Below are 11,892 nucleotides of genomic sequence, written 5' to 3'. Positions count from 1 at the left end.
TTTCTCCCATGTCCCTTGTGGGGCTCCGTAGGTTTACCTTCAATTTGGTTGCCCATTATTATAGTGTTTTGCCTTCATGTTTCTTAACTAGATCTTGAAAAAAGCAACATTTGCAAAGATAAATGGATTATTTTCTTGGCCACGTCCACACAATCTATGCTCAACACTTACCCTACTTGCTAGATTTGCCTCCATGCAAGGGTCACTGTTTTAATGCGATGGTGGAGATCCAGCATGGATCGCAAATGCACAACCGCAACGGACAGAACAGACTTTCATTGAGCAACCTAAAAATAGCAACAGTGCTGGAAAGAGATGCCCAAAAGATGACGTTGAAGGACAGGATATGTTTGGGTTTTTTATTCTTATGGGCCAGTTCTCTGAAATGTTTTATAATACCTTGTAACTGCCATCCACATTACACAGAAGTAGGCAACAGCTGAAAAACAGAAAGGGGTCAGAGCTGTTGTTAAAGGTACTTATTTCAGCTAGTTCTGTTATGATTGGAGAAAATAACCTTGTCTCCGCATCTGTCATATGCCACCCTTTGTGTCTATATTACTGCCTCTTGCGTGTCGTGTGTGTAGTCATCATTAGTTTTAGTTATAGTATTAAGTTGTCCTCAATTTTTAGTTTGGGCACTGATTCAAATTTTACTTTAAAAGTTGTCATTTGTTGCTTTTTTTACCCTAATTAATTCAAAGAAGTCCTTTTTATACCTTGGTGTCTGACACATCATCAAAGTTTTGGGTAACAACAGGTCATCTGTGAGGGGTCCCAGTGGTGAACTTAACATCTCATCAGTGACAGGGTGCTTCCTCTGTTCAGTGCCTTGTAAATGTTTTTGCATTTTTCATCAGTTTCTTGCGCAGCCACTTGCTCTTCTCCACTGGTTTCCTCTAGCAATATGGTCTCTTTGAGTGGTCTCTCTTGCTTGTCTCTGGTTATAGACTGCATAATTTAAGAGACCTGGCAGGCAAACATCTCTTTGTTTTCACAGACATTTGATCAGACTCCCCCATGATTGGTTTGAATCTTCTAATACCTTGTGTTGAGGGTCCTTTGTAATGTGGTATCATTGGTACTGTCACATACTGTAGGTAAGGATGTATTCACTGTGGCTCATTTCCAGTGTCACTTTAGTTCAGTTTCAGTGGCCTACAGTCTCTACACTGGTGAGTCGTAGAGTTTTATCTTGTGGAATGGCCTGGAATAGTTTGTGTTCTGGTATGTTAAAGTCTCTGTTTGGCAAAGAGACGTGGGAATGGTTAGCTAACTTACTTAGTTCTGACTGGTCTTTGATTTGACAGCATCTTGTTCACTTCAAGTTCTAATAAGTATTCCGTGCAGGGGAGGTTTGGCCATTTCATTGAGTTTCACATTTGCTCCGCTGCCTCTAAGCATCAGTTTATCTTTTAGTTCTCAGACATAATCAGAAAACTCTCTTTAAATTATTCCACCATTGCAGAACCAATGCATTATCTTTATATTAAAAAAAGCAACTCGCTTTCTAGTCTGTCAATAAACTGTCAACAAAAGTCTTTGATATACAAGTGTAAATGTGGTACTTTTCACTTTTCAGTTAGTATTTTAGCTTGGTAGATTTATAGTGAATGGCTAGTTGCCAATAAATGTCATACTTCCAATTAATCTGAAAAAGTGTATTTGCTGAAAATATTCCCAAATCTGCTAACTTCACTGGAATTTTCTTGCTAATTTGCTATGACAACACATTTCCTTAACAGTACTAAAAAAGATAATAATAATTTATGAGACACACAAGAGATCTAATCTGATCTTCTTTATAGCTTCTCCTACAATAAAGACTTGAAGCTATATATTGCTGGATGCAGCCAACTGTTCCTACTAATTTACACTCTAATTGTAACATTTTTTTTGGTACCACTTTACAATAAGGCTCCCCTTATAGATGCTAATAAATAGTTTATAGCTATATTATTAATTAATTTGTAAATGCTTTATAAACCATTATTAATGGTTTATTATGCATTAGTTAAGGGTGAGAAAGAGGAAAAAAACTGACCAGTTTCTTGCCAAATAGTGAGCCAAATGTGTTCACCTATATATTTCATCTAGAGTTGCTATATTAAACATTTCAGACTAAGTTACTATCCTGTAAGCACAATCAGCATTTGTAAACATATTTTTTATCATATAAAATTGTACTTCAGAAATGCATTATAAATATCCACAACTATCAATCGGAGCTTTGTTGTAAAGTGTAAAGCATAAAACCATTTATTAATGAATAATAAATATTTATAAATGCCAAATGGGAGCCTTATTGTAAAGTGTAAAGCATGACACCATTTATTTATGACTAATAAACATTTATAAATGCCAAATGGGAGCCTTATTGTAAAGTGTAAAGCATAACACCATTTATTAATGACTACTAAACATAAATGACAAAAGAGAGTTTTGTTGTAAAGTTTAAAACATGTCAACATTTATTAAGGACTAATAAACATTTATAAATGCCAAATGGGAGCCTTATTGTAAAGTGTAAAGCATAACACCATTTATTAATGACTACTAAACATTATAAATGACAAAAGAGAGTTTTGTTGTAAAGTTTAAAACATGTCAACATTTATTAAGGACTAATAAACATTTATAAATGCCAAATGGGAGCCTTATTGTAAAGTGTAAAGCATAACACCATTTATTAATGACTACTAAACATTATAAATGACAAAAGAGAGTTTTGTTGTAAAGTTTAAAACATGTCAACATTTATTAAGGACTAATAAACATTTATAAATGCCAAATGGGAGCCTTATTGTAAAGTGTAAAGCATAACACCATTTATTAATGACTACTAAACATTATAAATGACAAAAGAGAGTTTTGTTGTAAAGTTTAAAACATGTCAACATTTATTAATCACTAATAAACATTTATAATTGCCAAAAGTGAGTCTTAAATGTATAATGTCACCATTTATAACACTTAGACCTAAATTACAATCAGTGCTTGAAATAACATTTAACTACTGTCAAAAATGGCAATGTATTGTAAGAGTAACACATGTAACATTAAATGTGTTTTTTAAAACACCAAACAGTCACCCACTCCAAAAAAAGTTCATGCCACACTGGTTCAAACTGGAAATATTTTTTGTATGTCCTTAAATAAGCGTCCCAGTGGTCCATCAGGGTGTCGCGAACCAAGCCAAGATGACCACTCAAGAACCATCAGGTGTTCCTCCAGCAACTTCTCAGTGCGATTTCCTCTTAGTCTACGGACATGTCCTTTGATGGTCATCCAAGTCCTTTCGATATGCTGTGTATGACTGCCAGATTGAGGATCTACAAACCACCTGCTGTGATTTACAGTGTAATGTCTGTACCCTATGTTTGTCAAAACATTTTTCTAGGCTCTCCACTCATCACTGATAATGGCACTACCCAACTTAACATGCTGTCTGATCAGAGGAACAAGGTGGCGCCTTGATCGTTTTTCAACAAGTTTTAACACGAGCCTTCGCCTTTTGTCTTTAATTCCCATCATTCCAAATACCCATTTCTTCCTTTTCCATGCATTTCCAAAGCGTCCACGTGCATACTGAAAACAAAAAGAATAAAATTAAACAGAATTAAAATGAAAAAGAATAAAATTAAATATCTACAAAGAAACATTCAAAAAGATGGTTGCTTCTACTAATTTTTTTTACTTATGGTAAAGGTTTCCATGTTTAGAGGACACAGTCAGATCTGCATTGATTCTAACAAACCTGTCTGAGAGTTTACCAACCTTTCGCTGATGACGGAGACAGCTTTCATCTATAACCACAAATTCTCTGTCACCACCAAGACGGTGTCCATTGTTTATTCTGTGTCTTTTAATTGCACGTATACAAACATGTCGAATGTGTCTTGCCATGCTACTTAGTGTTCTGGAGCTGCCAGCCACTTCATCATCGATCATATCTACTTGTCTGAGCCTGAGCCCTTGTGAAAATCTGTGATAGAAATTGAGGCAATTATTACTTACTGAGGCCCTAATTTTATTTCACAAGTCTCGTATTGGTGTTCAATTATGAAAGGTGCATTGCTATTAATGTCTACATCTACATATACCTGTAAATGAACTTCATCCAACTGAAAAGAGATGTTTTTGATTTCTCAAAGAGGGAGCCAGTTCTAATTGTTCTGGAAACTTTCCTATGACTTGCTCTTTTGCAGCACCTGAGAACATATCAATGAGTTAAGTAAAGAAATGGACCCTTAAACAAGAGCATTAATTGAAAAGATAATCACAAAATTAAGTATGAAGAAAATAATAATGAAAAGAGGTTAATGCTCCCTCTTGCATTGATAACCGAAATATTTTGTTATATTTACTACATGCACTACATTATCATGCATTATACATACCACATATATTGGTCTTTCTTCACCACGGAAATCATTTTCATCTTATGGTGACAAACAGGACATCTAAGCTTCTTTTTTAGCAGGTGTTTCTTCTGCAGCCATTTAATGAGCCTTAGTGCCTTATATTTAGTTTGTTTTCCTTCTATTCTGGCGCGCAATCTCATTCCCAAAGACATTCTGGTGGAAAAAAATGAGTAATTTATTTTATTATCACCTCGAAACACCGTAAAATACTCTATGGGAGTCTAGTGCAAATCGGTTCAGAGTTAAAGAACTTCACATGCAATATAAAACAAGCCCTATAATCAAAAATAGTCCCACGCAAAAAAGAGGATTGTCTCACCTGTTATAATGTATCTCCGACTTTGTTATGTAGATCTAACCCGCTGGATTCATGCTAAAAAAATATGTTCTGCTGCCAAAGGGAGGGAAAACAAATTTAATTTAAACGCAGAGGAGCTTATACAACCATCCAATCACAGTTAACTTTATTAAGGAAAGCCCCTCCTCTCAGAGCGTGACAGGCAGTGGAGCGCTCTGGAAGGTCAAGCCAAAGGGGCATGAACAGACACACTGAAGGCGCTCGTTCAAGTTGCTGCGCCATGGATGGAGCAGAAGATAAAAATTTGTGTGCGTCTGCGACTTACACAGTTAGCACACGTTCGAAGAGATACAAAAAGCAGAGACTGGATGATCTAGATTGCACTAAGCCAACGACGTCAGCAGTTAGACATGAAGGTGAGTATAATGCTAGCTAGCTAGCCATTTGGCTGCTAGCTACAGTGGCTAACTAACATCACATAACATGTGAATAGCTCTATTACTATTGGTTATTCCAAACGATTGATATCACTTAGTTGTATATTTTTAGTTTTGTTTATGTGCATCATTAAATTTATATTAAACACCCTGGTAAGGCAGTACACATAAGAATTATTTGCCTTGTTTTAGAAATGTCTGAACCACCACATGTGTATATAACATAATTTTTACAAAGTGGCTTTTTATAAATTCAAGTTGTAACCGTTTTTAATCAATATTTTATTTGAGTTTCCCAAGTTTAGATTATAAATTATTTTAGTATTGTAATTTAATAATTGTTTGTTCTTTAGATTCTTCTTCTAATCCTGCCCCTACTGCAACTGCCCTTCTTAACAAGGAGCGAGAGAAACTGACTTTTCTTAAGGAGGAACTGGAGCGCGACACCCTGATGGACCACTGGGACGCTTATTTAAGGACATACAAAAAATATTTCCAGTTTGAACCAGTGTGGCATGAACTTTTTTTGGAGTGGGTGACTGTTTGGTGTTTTAAAAAACACATTTAATGTTACATGTGTTACTCTTACAATACATTGCCATTTTTGACAGTAGTTAAATGTTATTTCAAGCACTGATTGTAATTTAGGTCTAAGTGTTATAAATGGTGACATTATACATTTAAGACTCACTTTTGGCAATTATAAATGTTTATTAGTGATTAATAAATGTTGACATGTTTTAAACTTTACGACAAAGCTATCTTTTGTCATTTATAAATGTTTATTAGTGATTAATAAATGGTGTTATGCTTTACACTTTACAATAAGGCTCCCATTTGGCATTTATAAATGTTTATTAGTCCTTAATAAATGTTGACATGTTTTAAACTTTACGACAAAGCTATCTGTTGTCATTTATAAATGTTTATTAGTGATTAATAAATGGTGTTATGCTTTACACTTTACAATAAGGCTCCCATTTGGCATTTATAAATGTTTATTAGTCCTTAATAAATGTTGACATGTTTTAAACTCTACAACAAAACTCTCTTTTGTCATTTATAATGTTTAGTAGTCATTAATAAATGGTGTTATGCTTTACACTTTACAATAAGGCTCCCATTTGGCATTTATAAATGTTTATTAGTCATAAATAAATGGTGTCATGCTTTACACTTTACAATAAGGCTCCATTTGGCATTTATAAATATTTATTATTCATTAATAAATGGTTTTATGCTTTACACTTTACTACAAAGCTCCGATTGATAGTTGTGGATATTTATAATGCATTTCTGAAGTACAATTTTATATGATAAAAAATATGTTTACAAATGCTGATTGTGCTTACAGGATAGTAACTTAGTCTGAAATGTTTAATATAGCAACTCTAGATGAAATATATAGGTGAACACATTTGGCTCACTATTTGGCAAGAAACCGGTCAGTTTTTTTCCTCTTTCTCACCCTTAACTAATGCATAATAAACCATTAATAATGGTTTATAAAGCATTTACAAATTAATTAATAATATAGCTATAAACTATTTATTAGCATCTATAAGGGGAGCCTTATTGTAAAGTGGTACCTTTTTTTTTTTAAGAAATCTGTTTTTCTTATAAAAGAAAAACTCATTTAGACTGTTCACAATCCACATTGCCACTGGATACATCCTGTTTGCTTTCATACTCTGAACCCTGATTAATTATTGTTGAGGAAACAGTTTTAATTTCTTTAAGCCAAGTTGAAAACTGTCAATAATTAGCAGCAAACAACTTATATGAACGACTGCCTGAAAATCTCAGATGTAACTGCTTTGATTGCACTTCCTCTAACCAAGCCGTTCTTGCAGTTCTTGATTGATTTATCACAATGGAGCTTGAGTCGACGGTGCACTTTTCAAAGACAACTACATTATGGTGGGTCAGTTCATCACATACATATAATCATTCATGCCACAGAACCCCTGCATAGACAGCTAGTATTCCTGGAAGCACTTGGGTGACTCCCACCGTGTTGTAGGTTGAGTTACAAAGCCAGGGGGATAATTGCATCAAGAATGAAGGTGTTTCGTATAGATACTATGGCACCTGTCTCAAATACAGGCAGCTCAGCAGCTGGAGGAACAGAAGGCCTTGATATGAAAAGAAAGTAGATGTTCTTCAGTTGGCTGACCCCAAAGCTTGAGCCAAATTATTTACAATAAAAGCTCCATGTCATATCTGTTTAACATTCAGGATAGGAGTTACATGGTGCTATGGTGCTGAATGTCAATTGGAAAGACATTCTGTTCTGAGCTTGAGAGCAACGAGGAAAATGCTGGCAAAAGTTGTGACAAATATGAAATGCAATAGAAGGCAGCAGATGTAGTACTTTCACAGGGCATTAAGGTGCCAAAATGAAATGTCTTGACTTTTGTTGTCAAGATACACCAAATGTTATTTTATCAAATCATCTGGCAATGATATTTCACTTGAGCTAGTCAACCTTGAAAAGGCTTCTTTATCAGCCATAAGTTTCAGCACATGATCACGCATACGGGCAAAACATTTCAAAAAAAGACATTGTCATCATGTTGTTTCCTTCATTCACTCAACTGATTCATTCGTGATTCATGTATATATTCATATCTCCTTGATATACAGTGGACTAGCCAAAGACAGGGGAGGGGGGCACAGAAAGAGAAAAGCAAGACAGAGAGAGACAGAAGGAGAGAAGGATTATGTTCTCTAAGCCAAGCAAGTCAAGCAGCAAGTGAGTCCCATGATAACATATAGAGCAACGACCTTGGGGCTTTAAGCTGTTGGCCCACGCTCCAAAAAACTTCTATCTGACAAGAAGAAAGCAAAGCTGGGAATAAATAAATATAATCTACTATTATTGGAGTATTATGTAGAAATAAAATGAACATATTCGTGTATTATTTAACCTGATACACCCACCAGCCTTTTCATTATGCACACCTGTTCAACTGCTCATTAAAACAAATGTCTAATAAGCCAATCACATGGCAGCAGCTTAGTACATATACGCACTTAGACGTGGTCAAATGGCTTGCATCAAACTGAGCATCAGGACAGGCGAGAAAGGTGATTGAAGTGAGTTTGAAAGCAGCATGGTTGTCAGTGCTAGACATGCCAGTCTCAGTATTTTACAAACTGCTGATCTATTAGGATTTTCCCCACATGATCATCTTTAGGGTTTACAGAGAATGGTTTAAAAAAGAAAAGAAAAGAAAATATCCAGTGAGCATCCTTTAAAAATCACAGCCTTTCTCACTACTTTTGCTGACCTTTATGACAACATCATCCCACCTTCTGATTGCTGCTTCCAGCAACTGGTTTCTTGAACATAACAATGAGCTCACAGTACTCAGATTGTCTCATTAGTTACCAGATCCCAATCCAATAGAAGACCTCCGGGATGTGTTAGAACAGGAGATTGATATCATGGATTTACAGCTAACAAATCTGCAGCAACTGTGTGATGCTATGATGTCAATATGGACTAAGATTTCTGAAAAATTTTGTGTGGACCTTGTTGAGTTTATTCCAGAAAGAAATGGGGCAGTTTTAAAGGCAAAGAGCATCCAACTTGTTCTAGTAGGTACTCCTAATGAAGTAGTTAGTGAGTGTATATTGCCATCATGACATCACAGTTGGATCTTTACTGGAAATGATAACAATTGCCCTCCTCTTTAAAACCTTGTCCTTATATAGACATCAACTGCTACTCTTAAGAGAAAAACAAGTGTGTATTACATTGTGCATTTTGTGAAAGTATATCTATCAGAAAAACTGTCCTCAGACGACCCTCCTATTATTACTAAGTGTGTATTTGAACGTGCGTGTGTTATATAAGTGCGTGCATGTGGTTACAGGCCGGCGTACGTGCAGAACTGAACGCAGACGGGCCTGGGTCCAACAGGACTGGTGGGTCTGAGCGGTGTGACTGCACTAAAGTGCAACAACTTAAGCAGATAACAAGAATGATACAGAACCTCAATAGACAGTTAGTGTGCATTAATATTTGCTCAGAGTAACACAGATGTAATTAAAAGATTATTCTGTCAACAGATTCAACAATGGTAAATGATTAATCAATGATAACTGATTATAAGAATACAAAATAAAATATCTCCTGGTCACACAAGGCAAGGCAAGTTTATTTATATAGCACAATTCAACAGCAAGGTGATTCAAAGTGCTTTACAGAGACATTAAAAAACAAAAACAATAAAAAGCATGATTTAAAAGTAGTTAAAATATAAGTTTTGAAATTTAAGCTTAAAAGTGTGGATTTGGTGCTTTATTCAAATGCAGCTGAGAACAGGTGAGCCTTCAACCTGGATTTAAATAAACTGAGTGTTTCAGCTGATCTGAGGCTTTCTGGGAGTTTGTTCCAGATATAAGGAGCATAAAAGCTGAATGCAGCTTCTCCGTGTCTGGTTCTGACTCTGGGAACTGATAAAAGACCAGATCCAGATGACCTGAGGGATCTGGAAGGTTCATACTGGGTCAGGAGGTCATTGATGTATTTTGGTCCTAAACCATTCAGAGCTTTATAGACCAGCATCAGAACTTCAAAGTCTATTCTCTGACGGACAGGCAGGCACTGTAAAGACCTCAGAGCTGGACTGATGTGGTCCACTTGTTTGGTCTTAGTGAGGACTCGAGCAGCAGAGTTCTGAATGAGCTGTAGTTGTCTGACTGATTTTTTAGGTAGACCTGTAAAGATGCTGTTACAGTAATCAAGCCTACTAAAGATGAATGCATGGACTAGTTTTTCCAGGTCCTGTTGAGACATCAGATCTTTTATCCTTGAAATATTCTTGAGGTGATAGTAAGCTGATTTTGTTATTGTCTTAATGTGTTTTTCTAAGTTTAGGTCTGCATCCATCACTACGCCCAAATTTCTCACCTGGTTGGTGGTTTTTAGGTGTGTAGATTGAAGTTCTCTGGTGACCTGTAATCGTTTTTCTTTGGCACCAAAGACTATTACTTCAGTTTTGTTTTTGTTTAGCTGGAGAAAATTGTGGCACAATCAGTCATTGATTTCCCCAATGCATTTACCAAGAGCCTGTACAGGGCCTCGGTCTCCTGGTGACATTGTGATATATATTTGTGTGTCATGTTCATAGCTATGATAGTTTATTTTGTTGTGCTTTATAATCTGTGCCAGTGGGAGCATGTAAATGTTAAACAGAAGGGCTCCCAAGATGGAACCTTGGGGAACTCCACATATGATACTTGTCTGCTCAGATGTGAAGTTACCTATTGATACAAAGTATTTCCTGTTTTCTAAGTATGTTTTGAACAATTTTAGTACAGTTCCTGAAAGACCTGCCCAGTTCTCCAGTCGTTTGAGTAATATGTTGTGGTCAACTGTATCAAATGCTGCACTGAGATCCAGTAAAACTAGGACTGACATTTTTCCATTGTCTGTATTCAGACATATGTCATTAAACACTTTGGTCAGAGCGGTTTCAGTGCTGTGGTTCTGTCTAAAACCTGACTGGAAGGTATCATAGCAGTTATTCTGTTTTAAGAAGTAATTGAGCTGTTGAGACACTGCTGTTGTTTTTTATTTTATTTTTACTCTCCAAATGGATTGGAATGTCCTATCAGAGGCCTATATTAAGACGTGCTCCCTCTTTCTCTTACAAAGGTGTGCTACTGTTAGACCCCTTAAGCTGATGATGCTCTGTAGGTATCCTAGAAAATTGAGCCAAAGAACTAAAACCAAAAGAACTATTTTTAACCCCCAAGTGAAATGTGGTTTTTGAGATTACTGGAAGTTTGTTAAAACTATGGTGGTTTCAACAGAGTTTAGAAGAAAAAAAAAAAAGTGTGGCAGCAACGGTAACTCATTTCCATTCACAGTCTTGTTGAAACTTTTGAGCTCTAGACTCTGTAGACTCTGATACAAGACTCCTGGGTATCTATGTCATCAGTTTGGCACAGTCCAATTACCATCACTGTCTTCTTAAGACTCATTTATATTTATGTAAATTGTGTGCCATTGAAACTAAAGCTCAAGATGTGTGTGTGTTCCCAAATAAAACTTTGTATCTGATTTGGCTGTTGTACTTTAGCGATAAATTATTAAACTAAAAACAAAAAAGAAAAAAAACTTCAGCAGACACATAAATACAAATTCAGCATAAACTTGAGATGATATCATTGATGAAAAAATTAACATCCTCAGCACATTTTAGCTGTTCATTTTGATCAATGCAATTACAATAAAAAAGATTCCACACATTTTCATACTTTTGTTGTGTGAGTATGATTCTAATCTTTAGTGAGCCCTTGCTTGTTCTGCTCTGGGCAGCACTGGCTGGTGAAGAGAACATACTGTATCGACAGAACAGAACAAAAGTTTTTAGAGTGAAGTTATTTGGATTCCGTTTTTGGAGCTGAGGACAGCAGATGGTGAATGGAAAAGGTAAAAAGAATATAAAGAAGTGTAAATAACAATACAGCTCTAGTTTGTTGAGCAGAACACAAAGTAACAAGATTGAGAGATGGCATAGAAATAGAAGGTCACAGTTTACCTACCTATTTCCTCAAAATGTTCAAATACTGGATCTAATAATGACTGTGCAATATCAAAAAATAAAATCAGAGTTAGACTCTAATCAAAACACACTGAGTTACTCTATATATGAAAGAATACATATAACAAAAGGGCTTACAAATATTTGCTCAGGGAGGAATTAATTCAGTGTTT

General features: G+C 35.7%; 1 pseudogene; it reads right to left on the bottom strand.

The window, feature by feature from the left end:
• Positions 1-2,890: 2,890 nt before the first annotated feature.
• Positions 2,891-5,570, bottom strand: LOC147322266 (uncharacterized; annotated as a pseudogene).
• Between the last annotated feature and the right edge of the window lie 6,322 nt (positions 5,571-11,892).

Source organism: Aulonocara sp. 'chitande type north' Nkhata Bay, linkage group LG9, assembly GCF_057382095.1.
Source record: "Aulonocara sp. 'chitande type north' Nkhata Bay isolate Kocher_YH1m ecotype deep benthic linkage group LG9, A_spYH_male_GT1.1, whole genome shotgun sequence".
Taxonomy (NCBI): domain Eukaryota; kingdom Metazoa; phylum Chordata; class Actinopteri; order Cichliformes; family Cichlidae; genus Aulonocara; species Aulonocara sp. 'chitande type north' Nkhata Bay.
This window is presented reverse-complemented; position numbering and strand designations above follow the sequence as displayed.